A 9,183-nucleotide genomic window follows, 5' to 3' on the forward strand; every position below is an offset into this window, starting at 1 on the left:
TCACATTCTTGCCATTTGGTCTAGGAAGTAGAGTCTATGTCTTGTTCTTCTTAATCTGTTCAATCTCTTCTCTTATTTCTTTACTCTAGTCCTCATTTTCGAAAGCATCTTTCACTGCCTTAAGCTCATGCATGATCAACAAAAATGTATCACTCCTTAGCCTATTTCTTGTCATTGGTCTGGCATCTTTGTCTCCAATAATTTTCTTAGTAGGGTGATGTCTTTTGACATACTTTGACAATCTTGGTTCTGCTCTTCTTTCTTCAATAGGTCTATATACTGCTGAATCACTATGTACTTCTCTATCTTGTAATTCAACATCTCTTTCATGTATACATATCTTAGAATTAGAATATGCCTTAGCTTCTGTCTATAACTTGGCTCCTAACTATAATTCAATTCCTAAATGAAAATTGACATCCAATGTATGTGAATCGAGATAATCACTAAAACTTGTTGTTGTTTAACAACTTAGTTTACAACATCTTCATTAGCAGACATACCTTCATAAAAGTATACAAATGATTTTTACTCTTTAGATTCCTTCATCAATTCAACTTCATGTACCTCTGTATATTCATAAAAATTCACATTTACACTTTCCACAACTTTGTTAGTGCTAGTATTTAAACACTTCTAAGCTTTACTTCTTGTGGAATAACTAAGGAATATAACTTATTCACATTTAGCATCTAATTTTCCATTCCTACAATCTATAAGAATGTACCACTTGCTTCCAAATACTATAATTAAAAAGTTTTTGAATGAGTACTTTTAATGACTTGCACATGGTTCAAGGTATAGATAATTGTACTTACAACTGCTCTCCAGTATTTTGAAGTAAGAATCTTCTCAATCATGATTTTCCTAGCACAATCCATTATAGCTATGTCCCTCCTTTCAATAGTTCCATTTTGTGGAGGGGTCCTACATACAGAAGTCTGTCTTTTGATTCCTTTATCATTATAGAACATTTTAGACTCATTTGATGTAAATTCTCCACCTCTGTTAGATCTTAGATATTTCAAGATTTTTCCTATCTCCTTTTCAACTATAGCTAAGTACCACTTAAACATTTTTAAAGCATCATATTTCTATTTCAAAAACATAATTTTCATTATCGTAGAATAGTCATCAACAAATAGGATAATATACTTGTCGCCTTTGTATATTTTCACATCAATTGGTCCACACAAACCAACATGAATTATCTCAAGAATATCTTTAGAGGTGCAACTCTTACTTTTAAAACTAGATTTTTCCATCTTGCCTAACTTGCATTATTTTCATATCATATTGTCATGTTTCTTTAGTTTAGGAAAACCTCTGACTCTTTTCATGTTATTGATACTCACTAAGTTATCAAAGTTAACATGACATAACCTCTTGTGCCATAACCACACATCATCAAATTCTACAACAAGACAAGTAGCATCATGCATATCAAGATAACATAGATTACCTCTAGTTTTATCACCTTTCCTAATTAGTTTCCAATCAATATCATAGATCTTTTCTATCTTGGTCTCACACTTAACTTTGCAACCTCAACTATTCAATTGTGACATTGTCAACAAATTATAGTTAATTTATTCAACATAATAAGCATTGTTAGACATGATCTTTTCTATGAGTTTGATACATCCTTTTAATTTTATTAAACAAGTTGCATCATTACTGAACCTTACATTATTTCCATCATAATAATCAAGGGCAATGAACTTACTTTAATCTTTAGTCATGTGATTTGAGCACCCACTAACAATGATCCATTTGTCACTCTTGTTCACATAAGACATGAATACAATTGCCTCATCCTCATCAAAATCATTCTTCATTACAATATACACTTCATCATCATTGTGTTCTTTCTTCTTTTTCATGTCTCTAGTAGTTAGGGCTCTAGGAAGGTCAACATGCTTAGTGGTGATGGTAGATTGTGCATAGTCACGAAGACCTCATCAAACTTTTCCATGTAGGTAAGTTCCCCTTGTTAAGCTTAGGTAACTCTCTTTTGAACATCTTGATATTTTTCTTCCAATACCTTCAAAGTAGTCCTCTTAAGCACTATGGCACTCTGATACCAATTGTTGGAATTATTTAGAATGACTAAGAGGGGGAGTGAATTAGTTATGTAGGGTCCACCCATATCCATAAAACCTTATCTTGCATGCATCCATTAGATCATACAAATTAGAAACTTTTTGGGTTATTGCCCTTGGTCAAAACAACTATTCTAAAATGTAAAAATGAAAGATAACATATTCAATAACAAATTTGACATGAGGATGTTACATGGAAACCCAAATTGGAAAAAAAATACCTTTATCATGCTACTAATTCTCACTCTTCAAAAGTGATGTCTTATGAAAGGCCAAGCTTGTTAAAGGTTACGATACACACTATTAAATGTGAATTGGTTAAAGGATTTCAATCACATAGTTAGGAGTGAGTATTATTAGAGGACTTTAGACCATTACATTAGAATTTCACATGGTTAAAAAATTTACAAATGACTATTAGGTCAACCTTAATCCAAAGGATTTACCCTAAACTGATAAAATTATTAGAAAGTAACATTAAGGCTTGATTTGATGACAAATTACAACTCACTTGTAGATTATAGATCTCAGTTTCAGTCCTCCATTACGCTTAGCTTTCATAGCTCTAATAGCTTGTTCACCCTTCAATAATTCATACTCTTAAGTCTTCTTGCTTCACATGCCAATAGTAGTCACTTTTGTTCAACCACTAAATGAAACAATACCCTACACTCCTTGTCTTCCTAAGGTTCTTGCACATGACCATATTTTCTTCTGACCAACTATATCTATAAATAGAGAATTTAAATTTCTACTCCTTAACCACAATCATCCATTTCAAGGTTAGGTAGGATTAGGTAGGATACAATGAATCTACCCATGATTCCATATGGTTCCTCTAGAAACTTCTTCTACAATCTTCCATGTATTCATATCATAATGGTTTACCTTAAATTATGTGTCACCATGTCATCATAGTTATCTTCGACACACTTTAAACAATTCAAAAAAAAAAATACTCATCTCAAATTCATCAAATCTTTGATTTAACACAATTACTAGCATTGAACATCAATATGTTGTGACTTAGCATCTATATTATTCAGTCACCTGGAAAACACTAGTTTACTCAATAAATACTAAATTTTACTGATGGTTGGCACCAACTAAACTTTACTTAGCATGTACTAACAATCACTTGAAATGCACTATTTTTCATCTTTTCTCGACACCTCTTGATTTTTACTCAGCTTTTGTTGATTTCTAGTCAACTTGAATTGACTACTAGCAAGGCTTGGTAGACACTTTTCTTACTTGATCTTCTTCTATTCTTCACTTGAGTAATCTTTCATTTCAAACTTTAAGTAGATTAAAAATATACTATAATATCAATGTCTTACTTGGTCTTAGTACTTCTTTTACATACCAAATAACTCAACATTTCTCTAGGTGCTATTGTTATCTCCACTTTTCAAATTCTCTCCATCAGTCAACTAAATTATAGCTTTCAGACCAAAAGTAAATTGTCTCACAAGCTGGTAGGAGGTTTGACATCATTGACAAAATAATGATCATTCTATTATAGGTTCTTCACTTCAAAACAATCTTATATCGATAGAATGAGTAATAAGATATTATTGTAGAGGATATACCTGGTGGTTTACCTCTAAAGAGAAGTATAAGTAATTGTATGGATCTAAATCCTAGAGCTAGTTTTTTGAATAAAGTACCATATAGATTAACAGCTACTGGAAATGAAGAACTTAATAGACTAGTGCATGAGTTGTTACAAAAATATTTGATTAGAGAAAGTTTAAGTCCATGTGATACACCTATTATATTAACACCTAATAAGAAAGGACAACAAAAAATGTGTACTAATCCCAGGGCTATTAACAAGATCATAGTGAAATATAGGTTTCCTATGCCAAGGATAGATGATGTAATGGATGTTTGAGTTGAGAAAAGTATTTTACCAAGATTTATTTGAAGAGTGGTCATCATTAGATCGAATCAGAGAAGGTGATGAGTAGAAGAAAAATTCCAAGACAAAAGATGGTTTGTATGAATGGTTGGTAATGCCTTTTGGTTTGACTAATGCACCTAGTACATTCATGAGGTTAATGAATGAAGTTCTCAAAAGAATCTTGAGTAAGTAATTGTTTATCTAAATGATATTCTAATATTATGTAAGACTAAGGAAGAATATTTTGAAAATGTTAGACAAGTATTGCAGAGATTGAAGGAGAAGTTGATAATTAATCTGTAGAAATGTTCTTTTATGCAAGAAGAGATTGTGTATTTAGAATTTGTGATTTCAGTTGATGGTTTGAGACTGGACCCTGAGAAGGTTAAAGCAATTTTGGAATGGCCTACACCTAATAATGTGGGTGAGGTAAGATCATTTCATGGTTTGGCTAGTTTTTATAGAAATTTTATAAGGAATTGCAGTTCTATTTTTAATGCTATGACTAGGACAATGAGATTAGATAAAAAGGAATTCAAGTGGATACATGGAGCTAATAATAGTTTTGAGATTTAGAAACAAAATTTTGTTGAGTTACCTAAATTGGATTCTCCTAATTTTAATAAGGATTTCAAGTTGAATGTGATGTAAGTGGTAGTGCAATAGGATTTGCATTGAGTCAAGAAGGTAAAATTATTTCTTTCATTAATGAGAAGTTGAATGATGCCAAAAGGAAGTGGATACATTATTTAATTCCTAAGGATTTTGTGTTGTATGCTTATCATAAAACCTTATAGTATTTGGGAAGTCAACATAAGTTGAATTAGAGACATGTGAAGTAGGTTGAGTACTTATAGAGTTTCACATTTTTTTATTAAGAATAAGAGTGGATTCACTAACTGAGTTGTTGATGGACATTGAGTAGAAGATGTACTTTGTTGACCAAGATAAATGTTAAAGTTCTTGGTTTTGATGAGATGAAGGAGTTGTGTGACATTGATCCTAATTTTTCGGCAATGTGGATAGAATGCAAAACACCTAGTTTGATAGAACAAGCAAGCAAGTTTGATGAATATTTTATTCAAGAAGGTATTTTATTTAAGGGAATTTATTGTTTTATTCCTAAGAGTTCTATGAGGTTAAATTTGATTAAGGAAATGCATAGTGGTGGATTGGGTAGAAATTTTGGAATTGATAAGGCACTGAGTTTATTGAAGGATATATATTACTTGACTTTGATGTATAAGGATGTTCAAAACCTTGTAAAGAGTTGTGGAGTTTGTCAAGTTGCAAAAGGAGTAAGTCAAAATACTAGTTTGTATACACCTATTTTTGTTCCTGAGAAACCATGGAGTGATATCAGTATGGATTTTGTTCTTGGATTTCCTATGACAATGAAGGGGTATGATTCTATATTTGTTGTTGTGGATAGATTTTCTAAAATTTCCTCATTTCATACCTCATAAGAGGACATCAGATTTCAAGATTGTTGCTAAGATTTTCTTCAAAGAGATTGCTAGATTACATGGATTACGAAGAAGTATTATTTTTTATAGATATAGTAAGTTTGTTGGTTACTTTTGGAAGACTCTATGGAATTAGATGGGTACTACATTGAAGTTAAGTTCTACATTCCATCCTGAGATATATGGAAAGATAGAGGTTGTGAATATAAGATTGGGTAATTTACTAAGAATTTTAGTTGGAGATAAGCCAAGTAATTGGGAGCTAGTATTGGCACAAGCTAAGTTTGAATATAATAGTTCTATGAATAGGAGTACATGGAAAACAAATTTTGTTATTGTTATAGAAATGTAGCCTAAAGGGATATTGCTAGTGAAGAGAAGAGAAGTGTTGTAGTTGAAGAGTTTTTCGATTTTATGAAGTCTTTGTAGGAGGAAGTAAAGTTCAGATTGAAACAAAGTAATCTGAAGTATAAGGAGAATGTTGATAAGTCTAGAAGACATCATGTTTTTGAGATTGGTGATGAGGTAATGGTTCATTTGGAGAATAAAAGTTTGATATTGGTAATGCTTATGAATTTGAGTTGATGAAATGGATATTTATCCTATATTCAATGTTGTTGATCTATATAAATATCATGAGTCAGATGATGAAGTTGTAGTATTAGATAATTATCTTAAGAATTAGATTGAAGAAGTTAAAAAAATATGGGATTAGAAAGCTAGTAAGAGCACAAGAGGTAAAGATTACTATGAATACTTGGTGAAATGGAAAATTAGACTAGTTAAAGATGATACATGATTTTTTGAAATAATAGTCCACCAAGATAACTAGGGGGGGTGGTGAATAAGTTATCCAATGATTAAAACATTTAGCAACTTCAAACAATCTTAAAAATTCAACCAAAGTAAAAAACAACCATAACAAGATGCACATAGATAATTACACTAGATATGTTAATTAGTGAAACCCTTGATTAGAGGGAAAACCCCAGTGGGAATGATGCCCATGAGATTATGTACTAATATAAATATTTCTTGTTAGAGAATGGACCCTATTAAGAGTATATTACAACATTTAGTACATATGAGTCCCTATTAGGAGACTTTGTATCCCTATTAGGAGATTCTAATCCTGTTAGGAGTTCTGGTACAATGTATGCAAGAAGAGCCCACTTCCCAAACATGCAATTTAAATTACAATAAGAGCTCACTACCCAAAAAAGTAATTTACTATTATATTCCACTTTCCTCTATTCTCTAAACTAAATAAATCACTTTCAAACCTTGTAGACTACGTCACGAACCTTGGATCCAAGTATCCAACTTCAAATCACTTAATAAAACCTTGGCAATGAAGTTTCCTTCACTTCCACTCTTCTCTGCTCAACTCCACATTTTGCTCTTACTACTTCTTACAATTACTTTGCATCAATATTTATTCCATACATGATAAGAAAAATTCCCTTCCTTTATATTGAATCTATAAAAAATTCCCCAAGTCAGTTGTCAAATCTTCTTAGTTAATTATTATAGGACCACATTAATAACACATTACACTTAGTGATTACATTCATATTTCACCTTGAAACTTCAATATCTTTCCATAAATGTATCATTATGATGGGTGAACTTAGTAACATCATCATCAACATGTCGTCTTCACATTTATAACTTTGGCTTCTTAGAATAAAAATCTACTAAGAGATATAATAAGTTTACTAGAACATGCCTCTATAAACTCTATCTCAAAATAATTTTTACCAAGACTTGGATAACTTCTTCTAGACTTAATATCTTGTGTTTCTAAGGTTAGCTACATATATTAGACACTTAGGCATATCTCTCTTTAACCTCTCTATTGAATGTACACCATGATCTATCTGTACCAACTTGATCTTTCTATTGTTCTTTTGTCAAATACCATAGAAAATTGCTATGTTGACATCAATGATAAACATAGTCATGAATATAATATATCACCATGATAACATATCTATAGTACTCCCCCAAAGGAATATCATCAAAATTCATGCTTCCAACAATCTCCCCCTTTGGCATTGATGGCAACATAGATGAAAAACATCTAGTTCCATGAATACCAATAAAATACTTTTAATCTTTCTTTCCAAATCCTCTTCATCAACCATTCTCCATCATTGATATACCTCAATGTGTGCTTCTTCCCATGATGTTTTTTCTTCTCCCCAATGATGTTTTCTATGTAATAATTATCCCCCATTGACATTAATGTCAAAGGAATCTACAACCATAAATCTCTATAATAATTGATTCTTACTTAGCTTAAGTGTCCAAAGACATTGTTCAAAACAACATCCAACGAGAGTTCTAGACAACTCTACTCATCATAGATACTCCCCCATATAAGAAGCATCAAAACTCAGTCTAGAAAAACAATGGTGCTCTATTACATTGGACTATGCACTCTTACATCATCTACTCTAATGTAGGAAGGGGCATAACCCCTAGCATACCTCAAAAATAATCAAAAGTCTCTTTGGGAAGAGGCTTAGTGAATATATATAAAATCTACTCTTTAGTGCTCACATACTCCAATCTAATTTATTTTTCTACAAATTTCTCTCTTAGCATGTGATACTTGATAGAAATGTGCTTAGTCTTAGAATACAACATTAGATTCTTAGACATATTTACTTTGCTTGTGTTATCACAATATATGACAACAGGTTCACTTAATTATATCCTTATATTCTTCGACATCTACTTCATTCAAACAACATGATTACAATTATTTTCTTCTAGAATATATTCTTCTTACACTATATTTTGTGAGGTAAAATCTCACTTCTTACTTAGCCAAGAAAATAATCTTCCTCCACAAAATAAGGCTCCACCATTGGTTCTCTTTCTATCATCCATACTACCTACCTAATTGATGTTAGTAGAGGCACATAAAGTGAAATCATTAGATCTATCATAACACAATCCAAACTTAGATGCTCCTTTTAGGTATCTAAATATCCTTTTGACTACTACATAATGTGCTTCTATGGGATTAGCTTGAAATCTTGCAACAATTCTGATTGCATTTTCTATATCTAGCCTTGTGTGAGTGATATATTGCAATCCTTTGATCATAGATCTATACTTCTTCTGCTCAATAATAGGTGTCTTATCCTTTGTAGATAACTTTTGTCCATTTACCATAGGTATTCCAACAGGTTTAAAAGTTTCCAAACCAAACCTTTTCTATAAATCTTTCAAATACTTAGTTTGAGAAATAAAGATTCATTTTTTATCCTACCCAATTTGTAATCTTAGAAAAGATTTCAGCTCTCCTATCATGCTCATTTAAAATTATTTCTTCAATTCTTCTGTAAACTTATCATTTTCATCATCATTTCCTCAAAATATGATATCTTCAACAAATATTACCAAAATCATCAATCCATCATCAATTTCTTTCCAATAAAAATTACTATCCACCATACTTTTTCTATATCCAAGCTTTGTCAAATGCTTGTCCAACCTTTCATACTAGGTTTTGGGTGCTTGATTCAAGCCATAAAATGCTTTCTTAAATTTTCATACTATGTCCTTGTCATCTTTGAAAGGTCCACCTTCAAGCTATTCTATGTGCACCTCTTCTTCAAGTTCTTCATTCATAAATGTTGACTTGACATCCATCTGATATACTTTGAATTTCTTATATGTTACATATGCTAAGAAT

The sequence above is a fragment of the Cupressus sempervirens genome, chromosome 6 (assembly GCF_028749045.1).
Source record: "Cupressus sempervirens isolate cs-2001-9-10 chromosome 6, ASM2874904v1, whole genome shotgun sequence".
Taxonomy (NCBI): Eukaryota; Viridiplantae; Streptophyta; class Pinopsida; order Cupressales; family Cupressaceae; genus Cupressus; species Cupressus sempervirens.